Genomic DNA, 17,781 nt, shown 5'->3' on the forward strand with positions numbered 1-17,781 from the left:
GCGGAGGTTGCAGTGAGCGGAGATCTTGCCATTGCACTGCCTGGAGCAAGACTCCGTCTCAAAAAAAAAAAAAAAAAAACCAGAGAGAGACAGAATAAGGAAACCAAGCTTGTATCTTATCCACTCAACACGACGTTAAGTGCCTCCTCACCTGACCAGGATCATTGAGTCGGATAAAGGCAGATGGATTCCATGCTTTCACCTTTCTTAGCCTGGAGAAATGGAGAAACAGAAGTACAAATAGGAAGCAGATTCAACGAAGTGCAAGCAACGTGGATCTCTCACTGGGTGGTAAAGTCACGGGTGATATTTATGGATTTCTGATTAGTTCGCCGTGTTTTCTACATTTTTACAATCATGTATTGTTTTTATTTTATATATATATATACACACACACACATAACCACACACACGCACATATACATATATATATTTCCCTTGGACCATAAAATTTTATTGGCAGATCAGGGGAAGAGCATGGGATAAGGGTACCTTCGTTCCTATCCTCCTACCAGGAGGCACCCTCCGAAGGACAGCAGAAGCCCCTTAGCCTGCTGCCTCAGAGGACCTTGGAGGCGGAAAGATTATTGCAGTGATCTTCCTGGCCCTCGAGCAGGCTGCGGTAGGTGGCGATCTCCCGCTGCAGCCGCGACTTGATGTCCGTGAACTGCTGGTACTCCTGATTCTGCCGCTTACTATCAGCTCCCACATCGCCCAGCTGGGCTTCAAACCGTTGATCAGCGGCTGGATCTGCGCCAGCTGGGCTCCAACGCGCGCCTCCGTTTCTGCCAGTGTGCCTTCCAAGGTGGCTTTCATGCTCAGCTGTGACTGCAGCTCAAGACCCTGGAGGGTGTGCCGCAGGTCAGTCACCTTGGACAGGCTCATCTGGAGCTGATCTGTGTGGCCAGCGACCTCCCGCTTCAATTCTTCAGTCCGGCTGGTGAACCAGGCTTCAGCATCCTTCCAGTTCTGCTCCGCCATGACTTTGTATTGGCTTCGCATGTCACTCAAGATCCTGGCGAGATCGGTGCCCTGAGCAGAATCCACCTCTACACTGACCTGGCCTCCCACTTGGCCCCTCAGCCCACTGGTTTCCTCTTCATGGTTCTTCTTCAGGTAGGCCAGCTCTTCCTTCAGGCCTTTGATGTGCATCTCCAGGTCAGTACTGGCCAGGGTCAGCTCATCCAGCACCCCGCGCAGGCCGTTGATGTCGGCCTCCACGGTCATGCGCAGAGCCTGCTCCGTTTCAGTCTTGGTTCGGAAGTTATCTGCAGCCAGACGGGCGTTGTCGATCTCCAGGACAATCCTGGAGTTCTCAATGGTGGCACCAAGAAGCTTGTCCCGCAGGTCCTGGATGGTCTTGTAGTAGTGGCTGTAGTCACGGGAGGGCCCGGGACCCTGCTTCTGGTACCAGTCGCGGATCTTCACCTCCAGCTCGCAGATGGCTGCCTCCAGGGCGCGCACCTTGTCCAGGTAGGAGGCCAGGCCGTCGTTGAGGTTCTGCATAGTGAGCTTCTCGTTGCCCGCCAGCAGCCCATCGGACGCGGCCAGGACGCCGCTGTAGCCCCCCAAGGAGGACGAGGACAGACACTAAGCGGGCGCAGGACAAGGACGCGCCGCGGCTGCCGGCCCCAGTGCATGCTGGGCGCGCAAAAGGCGACCCCTGGCCCCAAACTCACGGAGCCGCCGCCCAGGCCCCGAAGGACGACTTGGCGGACGACCGGCTGTAGCTGTAGGAAGTCATGGCGAGATGGAGCACGGACGGAGCGGCCCTGGTGCCAGAGGCTGAGATTCGCGGGAGGAGCCATAAAAAAATTTTTAAAAATAGCTACTTTACATAAATATCAGATTATATGTTTGTCAATGTTGTACAAGCACTTGATGAGGGAAATGACCGCTCAACAGATGAGCTATCTGAGGCTGAGGTTAAATGGCTTATTAAGATCACTGAACTGGACGGGCTCGGTGGCTCACGCCTATAATCCAAGCACTTTGGGAGGCCGAGGCGGGCGGATCACGAGGTCAAGAGATCCAGAGCATCCTGGCCAACATGGTGATAAACCCATCTCTACTAAAAATACAAAAGTTAGCTAGGAGTGGTGGCGCGCGCTTGTAGTCCCAGCTATCCCAGCTAATCGGGAGGCCGAGGCAGGAGAAGGGCTTGAACCCAGGAAGCAGAGGTTGCAGTGAGCCGACATCACTTGCCACTGCACTCCAGCCTGGCGACAAAGCGAGAGACTCCGTTTTTGTTTTTTTTTAAATAAAATAAAATAAAATAAAAAGCACAGACCTATAGTGAAGAAGAAAGATGGTGGCACGCACATAACTGCATATTACCAAAAGATTTTTTTGTTTCTTTTCTTTTTCCTTTTTGCGAGACAGCCGGGATTAAAATCTAAGCTTTCTAAGTCTCCAGATCTGTGCCCTTTCCACCAGCTGACAGTGTCTGCTAATAACAATATGCACTCTCATGGATCAAGATAAGCACTGCAATATATTCGGTCACAAAAAATGAAATGTAAGAAACCTATATATGAAAAACATTTTCATGTCTCACTCTCGCTTTTACTCTGTCACTATTCCTTCTTAATTTTTAATTTCTTTTTATTTATTTTCTGTCTCTATTAAAGGCATACCCTTAAATTGTATTTGGAAAATAAATAAAAGGAAAAATCACATATTCTCATTACACTAAAATGACTACTGTTGATAAGCATGTTAGGTATAGTCAGACTTAAAATATACATTGAAGCATGCATAAAATTCCCTTTATGTGCCTACAAGTCAAAAGTCATCGGACATACTCTCCAATTATAAGAAGTGCTCTAAAATCTAGATGCTTCTCACACAGGCAACTCTGTGGTTTTCTCTGGGGTGAATAGCAGCATCAACCCCTTCTATCTATATCCATAAGACAACAAATTTCCTACATTTTCCAATTGTTTCTTCATCTTCTACATCCTCATTTGGGTTATTGTAAAAATTAAAAGAAATTAAATAGGAAAAGTAACCAGTTATGTTTGCTATTAGCAATAGCCTTGACACATTCTCACTTTTTTCAAGAAACCTTTATTTACAACCCTATGGGGAGTAATCTCTCCCTCTGCTGTTTTGCTGGCATTTTCTTTGTACCTCTAATAAAGCAGAAATGGGGTCTGTCTTGAGTTAGAATTATTTATGCACGTGTCTATTTTCTACCCTGGATTATAGGCCCCTTCTTAGCGGGGATCATATTTTATTCATTGTGTTTTGCCCACATTGGGCAGGGGGCCTTGTACTGTGAGAGCACTTTGCCAAGTGTAAAGCACTATCAACTTGATGATGATTTGTGCCAAGCATATTCTGAATTGTATTGCATTCTTTGTCAGTGAGGGTCATTACTACTCCTCTCCTAGAGCAACGTTTATGAAGTTAGAAGTTAGGAAATTCTCCTTTCGATGAGAGAGCACTCCCAGATGGCAGAAATGTGGAGTCCAGATACATCTTCTCATTGTTCTCCCTGGAACAAATCCACTTTCCTGAAGATGGAATTGTCTTTTTGCCTTGGTCGCAATGTAAGTAAATAGAAGTCACCTTTTCTAATGAGACACTTCCTCTTTCATGATTTCTTAGACAAAGCCACGAACACACAAAACGTCCCATTATCTAAGTAACTGAGGCAGTGAAGAGAAAGGAAGTATTGAAGAAAATGCATAGTTTATGACTTCTTTTTCAGTGATTTAGAAATACTAATCTATGGAGAAGGGCAAACCATGGAAGGCTATTCCTGTAAATGCCCTCAGCATTCCCTTAGTTCAAGTCTTTTTTTCACACCTAAGGAAAACGAAATAGAGAAAAGTGAAGAAACATGCTCAAAACTTATGTGGTGAGAGGAAGAATCTCTGTTCTGAAATGAAATTTAGGTCAACCTATATGAAAAGTGAGGGGTCAATTTGAAATGATTTCAGAGTCTTCTAATTTTAGGCATCATACCTTTCTAATACCAAGGGTTATCTTGCCTTTGCTACCACAAAGCTGACAGAAGGAGAAGCCAGGACAGACAGGGGAACGAAACAGTATCTTTAAATGAAGCTTCAGGAAGTGCTGCTCTGAGGCCTTCGCAGAAGGCCTAAAGCTGAAAAGATTCCTGTGGAGAAGGTCACACTGAAACTCAAGTTTCGAGAACATTATGTGTTCCTTTAGGCTGCAGGATCATTGCTGTCCCAGGGTACCTGCAGCTAGTAGGACCAACTGCAAGATGCAGGCAATCTTGATTGCACCTGACATGGGACCAGATCTGTCAGTGATATGGAAATACTGACTTTATCTCCTTCCACTTTCCACACACTTGTTATTTTCCTTCCATAACAGCTGTGCAGAAATTGGCTCTCTTTAATCACATTCCCGTCTCCATTTCATTACCTCCCCATCCCTATCTTCTACACATTATCACTTGTGCTTCCCTGTTTCTGGTTCCATTGTCAGCCTCACCTTCCTTCCCTACATGAATCTAGACACATCCAGATTGATTTCAACATGACCTCTTCACTGATACAAAAGGCAGAAAGGCAAAAAAAACTTCTGATCCTCCCATCCCTAAGTCACAAATGGCAGAAAATCACATGTTAAAATTAATAAAACACAAATATGCATGGTATCTTATCAGAAAAAGTAAAAACGTAGAGGGCTGTCATTAAGAGGGAAGACTCTGAAACTAGATTCTCTGGTTCAAACCCTGGCTCTGCCACTCCATCACTTAAGTTCTGTGTGTCTCCCTTTATCCATCTTTAAAATGAGAATGATGATGATATCGACTTCAGTAGTTACAGTAGTGGTTTGACTGCATAATAATAATAACAAAAATAATAGCCACTTAAATGAAATAGAAGTTTGCTTCTCTTCAGTATAGGAGTCCAGGGCTGCTAAGGTGGCACCATGATTCTGTGGAACTTGACTCCTTGTGTCTTTTTATTCTGCTCTCTCAAAAGGTGGCTTCCATCTCATGGACCACGATGGCTACTCCAGCTGCCACCAGGATATCTGCATTCTAGCTAGCAGAAGAGGACAAGAAAAAAGGGAACATGTCCTCATCTCCTTTAGGAGTATGATCCAGAAGTTCCCACCTCATTCCTACTCACAGTCCCATTGACCAGAACCTAGTCACATCTAGTTTCAAGGGATGCCACATGCCTTGATAAAACTTTATCACTATAGCAAGAGGGGAGAACAGAAATTGGGGGGAAAACTAGTAATCTCTGTCACCCCAAAGATTTAAAGCTGTGCAGATTAAAATAATTACATACAAAAACATTTAAAACAGTGCCTAAAACATAGTAAACCTGTGATGATTGTTAGCTATGAAAACAATAACAATACTAGTGAATTACTATTCACTAGTGTTTTCTTACTACTTTTGTACTGTATGTTCATGGACAGTGAGAATCATGCAAAGTATTTAGACCCCTTAACTTAAAAATAGCTATGCATTAATATGAAATGTATGTTAATTTTTTAAAACAAAAATAAATGAAAAGAAAAAGAAAAAAATAACTGTTCTTCTAACCTTTCAATTATAAAATGCTGCATAATTATTATGGAACCAGTTTTGAGCAGTAGAATTTTTCTGTGTTATTTTCAGAAAATCTATATGTATACATCAAGATGTTAACTAGGGAAATTAGAAACTGTGAAATTCAAAAAAGTCAATGTTTGTACGGGCCTATGATCGCTTATGGTTCAAGGCAACTGAGTTTCTTAACAGAAAGAGTTGACAATTACAAAGCTATTTCTTTACAAAAGATCAAAAGATTTAATTTGTTGGCCTAGCACTTCTTTAATCCAGAAACACACCCAACAGTGTTCACTAACACCTATGAGTATTTCTGACAGAATAAGGAAAGCCTCCTAATCTAAATGGAAAACAAAACTAAAAAAAAAAAATGAAAGTAATCTTTTTAAACCAGCAAGTGGCACAACTTGGGCCTGATTCGTTGTGTATAAATTAGACTCTCTTCTCATACAAGAATCTTAGTTTCTTAAGGTTATCTCTAGCTCCTTAGGACAGTACAAAAGTTGATTTTTCTACCTTATGGATTAATTTATATTTTTATACTGTTTGTTACCATGAAACTTCATTAGAGTCTTAGAGACCTAGGTAGAACAGAGTACTGGTTTTGGAGCCAGACTATCTGGTTTAAGTCCTAACTTTACTTACTGGCCGTGTGACCTTGGGCAAGTTACTTAACCTCTGTGTACATTAGATTTGTCACCTGAAAATAGAAACAATAATAGTATGTACCCCATAGAGTAATTATGATGACTAATTAAAATAATATGCATAAAGTTTTTGGAGCAGACGCATTCAGGAAGTGTTGGCTATTTAATTATTAATATTAGCCAAGTCTTCTGAAAGTTTTACAGCATTGCAAATGTTAACCCTTTACTTTCAAAAGGCTTTACCAACCACATAATTCTTTTATATCCACTGTCTCATTTCGTCTTCACTACTTTTCTCAGTTGGGGTCAGTATCTCCATCTCAAACACAAGAAAACAGAGCCTCATAGACAGGAAATAACTTGTCTAAAGTCACCAGCCCTTCAAACCACAGAGCTGGGGTTCAAGTCTATGATTTGGTGCTCTTACAAATAAGCTTCCCTCTGCTTTAATCAGAGGAACACCAGTGGCGATGATACGGGAACCTTGGGTAATACGGTCCAGGCAGCTCCTTCTGTGGAAATAATCGTGAGTTATGCCATGTGACCATGCCTGTCTGGACACTCCTGATTAGGTCAGGGAGAGATCACAAGACTTGAAGGCAGTGCAAAAGCTCTGCCTAAACAGAGATGACAGACACTTTCTATTCCAATCAGATTTTCTCTTTCAGAAACATGTACATTTTTAGACCTGACACTGGCTTGGGAAAGAGACTCACTCCTGCTCCATAATCTTTATTACTCCCCATCTCAGTTCCTTAAAGTAGGCAATTTTATTCATAATGAAAACATAATTTTAATGCCCTTTTCAAACCTCATGCCTGCCTTGAGCCTCAGCCATACAGAAATCCTAAAGATGCCACTAAAAGGAGACTTGAGTAGTTCTTCCCAGAAGCTGGAAACATACAAAGGGAGGCCAGGGTGCTCAGGTGGGAATGGTCAGGAAGACGGTCTCGTGGTAATGTGGCTATTGTTGGGTAGCACCAAAGTACAGAGTGTGTTTCTGAGTTATGTTAAACACAAAAGATGAACAAAATCTAACTTCCTAGTGGCTAAAAGTTAACCCAGTCCAGTTTCTGACTCAGTGTCAGATTCTGCCTATCTGGAAACCCATGAATCTTGCTATTTTAAGCTCCACAGGGTCTCCCTTGTTATCGCACATATAGCCCAAAGTAATTTGATTGAATCTTTGTTTCTTGCCACAAAGCCTAAGACAGAGAGATATGTAAAATATGCATTAAAAGCTATGCTATGACTTTTTGAAACATAAGTATTCTTTATTTTTCATATTAAGCCCTATAGACAGAGACACGAAGGGAGCTGATCTGCAATGAGACAGAAGAATGAGGAAGAAACACAGGAAAAAGATGCAGGGAAGCAGAATCCTTCCTTTCAGCTCATCTTTCCCTTAGGTTTTCTGACACCCAATGGCCTTATAACAAATTCCATTTTGGGGGCGTAAGCTAGCTCAAATCAGATTTCTGTAGTTTACTACCAAAAATGACCTAATGCCTATGTTTCTCATCCAAGAAATCTGTGGGGAATTCAACTGGACTCACTCTGGATATGCAATTCAGATATAAATACATAAATTAGCCCCAAACAGGCTATCTGAGAAACCTAGGGAAGCATTAGGTTTCACTGAAAATTCTGAAATTAACTGTAATTGTCTTTGGTTTTGAAAAGATAGTCATGCACCCAGTGATATTCAACTAGGGTGAGAGACTAGTTGGCAGACAGTGTTTCATAAATACTATAATGTTTCTGAGCAAAGCGCACAGTCACCTGGGTTAACAGATAATTGAGGCTGGGCACGGTGGCTCACGCCTGTAACCCCAGCACTTTTGGAGGCCAAGGCCGCCAGATCTCTTGAGGTCAGGAGTTCGAGACCAGCCTGGCCAACATGGCAAAACTCTGTCTCTACCAAAAATACAAAAATTAGCCAGGCGTGGTGGCACATGCCTTTAACCCCAGATACCCAGGAGACTGAGGCAGGAGAATCGCTGGAACCCGGGAGACGGAGGCTGCAGTGAGCCAAGATTGCACCACTGTACTCCAGCCTGGGTGACAAGCAAAACAAAAAAGCAAAACAAACAAACAAACAAAAACAGATAACTGAATAGCAATCTTAAAGACAGATACCTCCAGAGACCCATAGAAATTTAGCTCCTGGGAGTCACTCATTTACATTCCAGAGTGGTGAAGGTGATGAAGTAGACAACTTCCCCTTCTGTTCCCAGATAGGATTGGCTCACATTCCAGAGAAAAGGAATCTCTATCTCTCTCTCTCTAACTTTTTCTTTCTCTCCCCAGCAAAGAGGATGTGCAGGCATGCCAGCTGCCCTATGTAAGTTCTGAGTTTCACAATGTGGTGTTCTCTCTTGTGCCACCTGTGCAGGTATATCTGGCCCTCGCAAAATTGCCACATGGGGAATTGGGGTGTGGAAACTGACAAAAGATGCTCTATTAAGAGAGATAAGAGATCTATTTTCTGATCCAACTAGAGGTCTCATATTTCTGTTAGCGTGTAAATGCATGCACACACACATAAATATGTACATACACACATACATTATGCACATATAGAGACATACAGTGGCAGGCTAATTTGCTAGCTTACAAGTATATTAATGTCTCTAACTCTGTTGAGTTTCAAAGTTAACACTACATCCCAGATAGCCCAAGATAGTCCTAGTTTATATCTGTTATCCAGAGTAATTAATAGATCTTCTTTCACTCTCAAAACCATCCCTGTTTTGAAAGATAAAGTACATAGCCATTCAACATGTAACCCATGTAATCTCAAGAAGGATCTTTAGGAAAGTACAATATCACCTAATTTTTTGCAGTGTTTGATATTTGGTAATTTACCTCTTTAATTTGCCAATTCAGGTTATTCTGATTATATTGCTAGCGAAATAGTGAAATTGTCCCTTGAGCCTTCTACCTTTCAATTTCTGTAGAACTTGAGGCTAGTGTTAAAGCACACATCATCTTCTGCTTTGTTGTGTAATATGTTTCTATACTTTTGTCCCCTATACTTGTCCACAATATATTTCTTCATATATGTGTCCACTGACACCCATAGTGTGGAGTTCCACAAATGAATGATATATCTTTTAGCTAAAGTAAATGATTATCCCCAAGTTTAACTGCTTCAAGATTCAGACTGTTTTCAGGTTTACTAAGAACATGATTTACCAATGCCAAAGTTATGCAGCACCAACTCTCATCTTGCAGTTTAAACAGGTTTGCTATTGGTTTTCCTCTACAAATGGAAGATCGAGACACAACATTAAATCATTTATGCCAGGTTAGTGGCAAAAGGAAAAACAAAATCACAAAATATAGCTAGTAGAATTCCTGTTCAGCATTCTATCTTCAGTATGAATACATGTTTCTGTTATGTGCTGGTTTTGTGGACATCTCTGTGTGGCTGTATTTCATTCATTATAAGACATGCCTATGAAATATTGTGCTGCCTTCAGTCTAATAACACAGCATTAATAATATTTCATTCTTAAGGATCATGTTTGATTTATAAAAGATAGTGGAAAGAAAGCTGAAAGAGATACAGCTAAACAATAGAAGTAAGTATGACAGCTAGAGATTTCGGTAAAACTTAATCACAAGCTGAAAAAAAAAACCCAAAAGTAAGGATATCACTTTTGATATTAATAATATATACATACACATATAAAGATAGTTCCAGAATTAGAAATTTTGTTCAGACTTGGGATGGGAACGTGAATGCATTTAATTAAGTTACAATTTTTTTTAAGCACTAGAAGGAGCATACTCCTTACATTTAAAAACTAATGCATATTAAATTTAATTTGATTTAAATTACAAAATTTTCTACAACTGGAAGAGCCTGATTCACCCACAATTTATAGAAATAATGCGTTTTCTTTGCTATTCATTCCCAGACAAAAATGTGAGGATCCTGTGGGAACGCAGGTGAGCAATATTTCCAGAGCCCGTTTAAGTAGGTAGCTGAATGGGTAGCACAGGTTCAGAATGAACGAAGAAAAACCATGTTAAATTTATTCTCACGTAGTCTGAAAGAAAACAAACATTTAGTGGCCTAGCCCAACCCCCTTATTGTACTGAAGCAGAATTATGCAATGGATTGGGATAAAGAGCTGCCATTAGAAGTTAAGTGGCCTTATGGTCACTGGAATGCTGCACCAACTCCACTGTGATGCACGGTAGAGTGTTTCTTCATAGTGTTCCTTATAAAGAAACAGGGAGAAGTGGGAATAACGAAGGGAAAACAAGGGGTGAGAGAGAGAGAGAGACATGAGCTCATCTATATTCACTGTAATTAATCTACCAAAGCTATTTGTTCTGGTCCCTGAATTCAAATTCAGATAGTCTGAAAAGAGAACCCAAGCTTTTAAACATTCATGCAAAACTACTTTTCCTGAAACATTTAATAATATTAATAAATATATCTTACTTTTCAGTCTATCTGGTTCATGTAATTATATAGTACTGTAATATGTTTGATTTAATGCATAACCATTGGCCTATGGGGTTGGAAATCCAGATCTTCCATTATAGTACTTAGGTCATTGAGACTATGGAATAGAACTAGAGTGAGAGCAGTTTCTGGTAAGCTTCCTCCCCTTTTCCCAGAGGCAGGGAGAGAATTATTCTGTGCAAAGTGCCTTAGGCTCTTTGGAGGACAGCTACCTTAATAATATATATTTATAATCATTTTGGAAATGAATAAGGTAAGGGAATGTTAGCAGCACTAGTAACTGATCCAATTCTGAATTTTGAGGGTAACTGTCTGAACTCTAATTCTTCCTATGTCAGTTTTGGATATTATAAAATACAACCCAATTATAAAATGTTTCATTATAGCAGTCTTTTTGCTGTGTACCTAGTGGTGTGCAGAGTTTTTCTCTCGCTGTAAAACAGAAACCCCATAACCAATAAACATCAAATGTTAACAGGACCCTGCTGTGATGTTTAATATACAGGGGGGAAAAGGAAGAAGAAAATCTAAACTGCAGCCTTAGGCTGGAAGTCTGTAGCTCAGTCATTTTGCATTTTAACCAGCCTAATATATTAAATATTTAAGCTTAGGGGATCTGTGAGAGTTCAGACCCAGCTATAATATTGGATTAACAATCAGGAAAAATAACTTACCATCTCAGAAGCGAAATTAAAGTAACAATAAACAGTGTGATTGACTGAATGTTATAACTTTGAGCTACGTTTCAAAGATGTTCATCTTCCCATTGTCAACTCAACTAGGGAGAGTAGTCATCATTTAATGTCATTTATCCAGTAACAAACAACCCAAGAATAAGAAAGCCTAATAAATTGTATAAATGTATTTTATTGATGCACAGCATTTTTACATAACTCTATGTACATAGAAATATGCCTCATTAATCCAGACACCATAATTTAGAGAATGAGTTAATACAGTTACTGAATAGTTTAGAAGTTGCTCAGACATAAGATCTCTGTTAGGATTAATGATGCAGCATTTAAACAAGTCAAGTGCTGAAAAGGAGAGGAAGAAACTCAATGTCTTAAGATCCTTTTAGTTTGATTTTTGTAACTGGATTACTATTTTGGAATTAAAGTGTTGATAGTGAGGTGTGTTAAAACTCACTGGATAAGAAAGTGTTGGGAAGCTAAATATTAATAGCACAGCTATTTGAACCTGATGGAGGTCTGAATCTCAGCTCTGCTCTCCCACTTATCTAGCCAAGCAAGTTATATTTAATGAACTTCTGCCTTTAGTGAACAAATGGGGAGAAACAGTTGCAATTCATTATCTCACTTGTATATGGAGTCTAAAAATGTCAAACTTATAGAAGCAGAGAATAGAATGGTGGTGGCCAAGGGCTGTGGGCGTGGAAAGAGGGGAGATGCTGGTTAAAGGGTACAAAGTCTCAGTTAAGACGAATACATTCTGAAGATCTATTGTATAGTATAATCACTATAATTCATGATAATTTATTGTATACTTGAAAATTAGTAAGAAATTAGATCTTAATAGTTCTCATCACAAAAAAATAGGTATGTGAGATAAAGGTCATGCTAATAAGGTTGATTTGATAATTTCAAAATGTATACAGATATCAAACCATTATATTGTACATTGTAAATACATACAATTTTAATTTCTCAATTATACTTTAATAAAGCAGGTGGAAAACACTTGGAATGGAGTCTGTTCAAGAAAATCTTGACGGTATGGTCATCATGTATATGTTCTTGCTAACTGATTGCAATAGACACTGATTCATTAAATTACAGAAACCCAAAGTATCCTTGACACTCAGGCATTGATTCCACAAATAAATTCCACCACTGGTCCAAAATGATCCTAAAAGAAGGCTGCCTGTGGGGTAGAAAGCAAAGACTCGTGGCTCATAAAGGTCTGGAAAACAATTAATTTTGGCAGGTCGTTGAATATCTCAGAGTTTCATTGTCCTTTATTAATAAAATGGAGATAATAGCAACTCATAGGGTTCTGGGAAGAATTCAATTAAATGAAATAATACTTCAATAAATAGTAACTTTTATTGATAAGCAAGGTATTAAATATTAACATAATTTTAAAAGCAAATACTTGGTATAGATATTTTAATTATAGTCATTTGAACATATCTAAGAAATTGAAATTCAAATAATTTTTTTAAGCTGAAACTAGCATCACTTCTTAATCCATTCTAGCGTCCTTTAATAGTGTTAAAGAAGCTATGTTGCTCTTAATCTTTGCAGGTCAAAATTCAAAATGTAAATTTTTTGCCTAAAATCACATGGCTAGATTACATCCCACGTGTCTTGATTTCTAGTCAATGATCTTTCTATTATAATGATGGCTTTTATTCCTTTTCTTTTTGTTATCTTTATTCTTCAATAGCAGAATTATTTTTTCAAATGAAATCTTGCCTTGAGTCACAGTACTTAAAATAGAAAAAGTGTAAAGGGATCATTCACCTTTCACCAATGCTTCCTTTTAACAACTTCACACCTTTCATGCCTTTTTTGGGAAGCCCTAAGGCTCTGTGAAATACAGGCTGCAAACTGTTGTGTTCTAGACTGCTGCACTGTTTCTAAATGGCTAATTTGGGAGGAGAGGTTAAAAAAGTGAATATTCTTAGTGAATATTCTTATTTACATTTTAAAGTAATAAATCTGCTTGGGCATTATACCATATTTTTCAAGGCTTTTCTACTATGAATTATTGAAGAAATTTAGGTTCAAATATTAAACCTTATTACAAGGCTTTTTATTCATGAAGCTTATGTGATAAAATGTGTTCATCTAATTTAGAAGTGAGTACACTTTTTCCTGTTATTTTCTAGCCTCTTTAATACGTTTCATGCCATTTTATTTCTCCTAAAAATGTCAATTAGAATATTATGAGTGTGTGTGTGTGTATATATATATATATATATATATATACACACACATAGAGAGAAAGAGAGAGAGAGAGAGCTTGCTCTTATATACGTATAAGCAAGCAATAAAGAAAATAAGTGCCTAATATAGTTAGGCTAGTACTAAGCCTTTTATAGTTATTTTCTCACTTGATTCTTGCGTAGCATGAATGTACCTAGGCCTCAAATGCCCATGGATAAGAATGAAGCTGTCTATATTAATGTTAATATCCAATCTTGTTTGCTCTGTGTCCTACCTGCTCAGTACAGAATTCTTAATCTCTTGAAAGCCTCCATTCATGTACTGCTGGATATATAGTATGTACAATATGTGTTCATGAACCCACTGAGTGATCACCTATCATTGGCTTCTTCCCCTCATCTTTCACCAGTGTTGCCTGCCCTCTGCACTGACCTGGATGCCTCTGCCTCCCTGACCTCTGCCTCCACGAAGAGCAGAATCTTCCCAGAATGAAAATGCAACCTAGGCAGGGTGCAGTGGCCCATGTCTGTAATCTCAGCCCTTTGGGAGGCCAAGGCAGGTGGATCGCTTGAGGCCAGGAGTTGGAGACTAGCCTGGGCAACATAGCAAAATCCCATCTCTACGAAAAATACAAAAATTTGCCAGGTGTGGTGGCACACGCCTGTAAACACAGCTTCTTGGAAGGCTGAGGCATGAGAATTGCTTAAACCTGGGAAGCAGAGGTTACAGTGAGCCAAGAGTGCACCACTGCTACACCCCAGCCTGAATGACACAGCAAGACTCTGTCTCCCCCACCAAAAAAGCAACCTATGGAGTAGGAGAAAATATTTGCAGACTATATATCTGATAGGCATTAATCTCCAAAATACATATAAGGAACTCCTATAACTCAATAGCAAAAATAACTAATAACTTGATTTAAAATTGGGCTAAAAGCTTGAACAGATATTTCTCCAGAGATATATAAATGGATGACAGATATATAAAAAGATGCTCAATGTCACTATTCATCAGGTAAATGCAAATCAAAACGACAATAATATATCCTCTCACCTCTGTCAGGATAGCTATTATCATAAAAACAAAAGACAACAAGTATCGGTAAGAATGTGGAGAAATTGGAAATCTTGCACTCTGTTGGGAGGAATGTAAAATGGTGCAGTCACTATGGAAAACAGTATGGAGGTTCCTCAAAAAATTAAAAAGAAAACTACCATCCCACGACTGGGTATATATCTGAAAGAACTGAAATCAGGATCCCAGTGAGATACCTGCACTCCCATATTCACTGCAGCACTATTTAGAATAAGAAAGATGTAGAAACAACCTAAGTGTTATTGAAATATGAATGAATAAAGAAAATGTGGCATATACACATAATGGGATACTATTCAACCTTAAAAAAAAAAAGGCTGGGTGCAGTGGCTCACGCCTGTAACCCCAGCGCTTTGAGAGGCCAAGGTGGGTGGATCACCTGAGGTCGGGAGTTCGAGAACAACCTGACCAACAGGGAGAAACCCCGTCTCTACTGAAAATACAAAATTAACCAGGCACGGTGGTGCATGCCTGTAATCCCAGCTACTTGGGAGGCTGAGGCAGGAGAATAGCTTGAACCCAGAAGGGGGAGGTTGTGGTGAGCCGAGATTACGACTTTGCACTCCAGCCTGGGCCACAAAAGTGAAACTCCGTCTCAAAAAAAAAAAAAAAATTCCACAAAATGGACAGCATGGATGAGACTTGAGGACACTATGCTAAGTGAAATAATCCAGTCACAGAAAGAAAAATACCATAAGATTCCATTTATATATGGTATCTAGAGTAGTCAGACTCATAGAATCAAAGCGTGGAATGTTGGTTACCAGGGGCCGAAGGCAGGATGAAATGGGAAGTTACTAATCAATAGGGTTAAAGTTTCCATTAAACAAGATGAATAAGCTCTAAAGATTCCCTGTACAACATGTCTCTCTGACAAATTACAATGTTCTGTACACTTAAACATTTGTTAAGAGGGCAGGTCTTATGCTAAGTATTCTTGCCACAGTTAAAAAGAAAAGAACCCTCCCAATTCACCTCTGCTCCTGAGATGGCTCCTGTCATTTGGTAGCATGAAGGGAGTGAGATGAAAGCACCACAGCTCCACTGAGGAATGCTCTGGGGGGTGGAACAGCATAGTTAGTTGGAATCTAAAGTATTACAAAGTGTGAGAGCACCTTCAACCCTCAGGAAACTCTTGAGTCAGAACTTTTTCTAACCATTTCCTGAGCTCTGTCCAGAATCACTAGTCCCTTTACAGCACTTCCCATTGCTGAATAAAGTGGATTCATTGTGTTACACTTCTTCTCCCCTTTGTGAATTCTCAGGGCTTCCAAAATCACATCACCAAAATTGTCTTGCTTGTCACACTTTGCCCAAGCCAGCTAAAAATTCTTTGTGTCTGAATCTTGGTTGTGAGCAAGGTTCAAGAATTTTTGGTTTTGTTTGTTTCGTTTATTGTTTTATTTTTATTTTTATTTTTGCATTTCATATTTGTATTTCCTAAAAGTTTTCTCATTTCAAAGATACAGCAGGATATTTAAATAGATACATAGGGAACAGGGAATATTGCTTAACTCATGACAGCCCTAAGTCTCAGTTATAACACAGAACATACTTCTATCAACCCTGGGCATTATTATCCCCATTTTACAGAAAAAGATAGGTACAAAGTAATGAAGTAACTTATAAAGCAACATAGCTAGTAAATGACATGGCTGAGATATGAGCCCAAGTAGGCTCTGATCAGAATGCTCATGATTTTTTTCTATTTGTCAATATTTCTCTTTACTATTATGCTGTATTTAGGCTGCTAACTTGCACTAGGTAACAAGTGGAGGGTGTTTGCTATTTAATGAAGGCCTTGTGTGTCAGTAGCTTTAGACCTTACATCATGGTTCTAGCAACAAATTTGCAAGGTACGTTTTGCCATCCCCATTTACTTATGAGGCGTATCCTGAATCTGGCTCCCCAAAATCAGATTCTGAAATGAAGATTCTTGTGCGAGTTTGAAGGAAGCACTCCCAACAAAATAGGAAAGAGGGTGAGGGAATCAAGGAAAAGGACAGAAAGAAGCCAGACATGTGTAGGATTTCAGTCGAAGTCCTGCTTCATGAAACCTCATATGGGAAGAGACCTCTGCAATGGCAGGCAAGACTTTCTAGCTCCCACAACTGTCAGTCATCAGCTAAGGACCACGGAGGTGTTAGGATGGGGGCTGGGTGTGAAAATGAACTGGCAGGCTCACAGAAGACAGGGTAAGGCCCACCAAGATAGCAAAAGGGACACCAGAAGATCTCGGTGGAGCACCACTTTGCACATTGGGAAGTAAAATAACTTGCTAAAGTTCACAGGGACAGCGGGAATCTGAGCTAAGACTCCATGGTAGACACTTTCTGTAATACCCTACTAATAATAAAATGTATCTCCTCAAAAAGATTATTTGCATTCAGAAAGTTTGAACTGCCAGATACCTATCGATGTCTGTAGAAGTTAGATGGGGATATGTACATCGTGACTATACATTTTGGATATCCTTGAATTACATAGTTTCAGATAGTTTTTTAAATGATTGTTGAATGAATTATTAAATATATGTTCTAAGGTATTTCACTTTATAAATGCAACAATCAGGAAAAATATTTTAAGGTTATATGTCTCCATTTGTTTCCTGGCTTTCTCCTGTATTTTTTTTTTTAAAAAAAAACAGCTTTCTTAAGGTAAAATTGACATAAATAAAGCACGCAATTATAAATATATGGGTGTATTATGAAATCATACCACAATCAAAATAAAGATCATATCTATCACTTCCAAAAGATTCCTCATGTCTCTCCTTCCCATTCTGCCTCATACCACCCACCCATCTCCCATTATCAGGCAACAACGATCTGAATTTTGTCACTGTAGATTAATTCACATTGTCTAGAATGTTATATATTAATAAATAGAATCACAAGGTTTATACTCCATTTGTCTGGCTTCTTTCACTCAGCACAATTATTTTGTGATTCATTCATGGGTGTCCAAACTTTTGTCTTCCCTAGACCACACTGAAGAATTGCCTTGGGCCACACATAAAATACACCAACACTGACTATAGCTGATGAGTTAAAAAAAAAAAAAAAAAAGATCCGTGGACTTAATTTCTGTTCATTG

General features: G+C 39.3%; 1 pseudogene across 1 annotated transcript; it reads right to left on the reverse strand.

Annotated features, from left to right (window-relative positions):
- Nucleotides 1-559: 559 nt before the first annotated feature.
- LOC105522500 lies at nucleotides 560-1,803 on the reverse strand (annotated as a pseudogene). Its single transcript, XR_001003451.1, has one exon. The product of XR_001003451.1 is annotated as a keratin, type I cytoskeletal 19 pseudogene (transcript).
- Nucleotides 1,804-17,781: the final 15,978 nt, after the last annotated feature.

This window comes from Colobus angolensis, unplaced genomic scaffold, assembly GCF_000951035.1.
Source record: "Colobus angolensis palliatus isolate OR3802 unplaced genomic scaffold, Cang.pa_1.0 Scaffold431, whole genome shotgun sequence".
NCBI lineage: Eukaryota > Metazoa > Chordata > Mammalia > Primates > Cercopithecidae > Colobus > Colobus angolensis.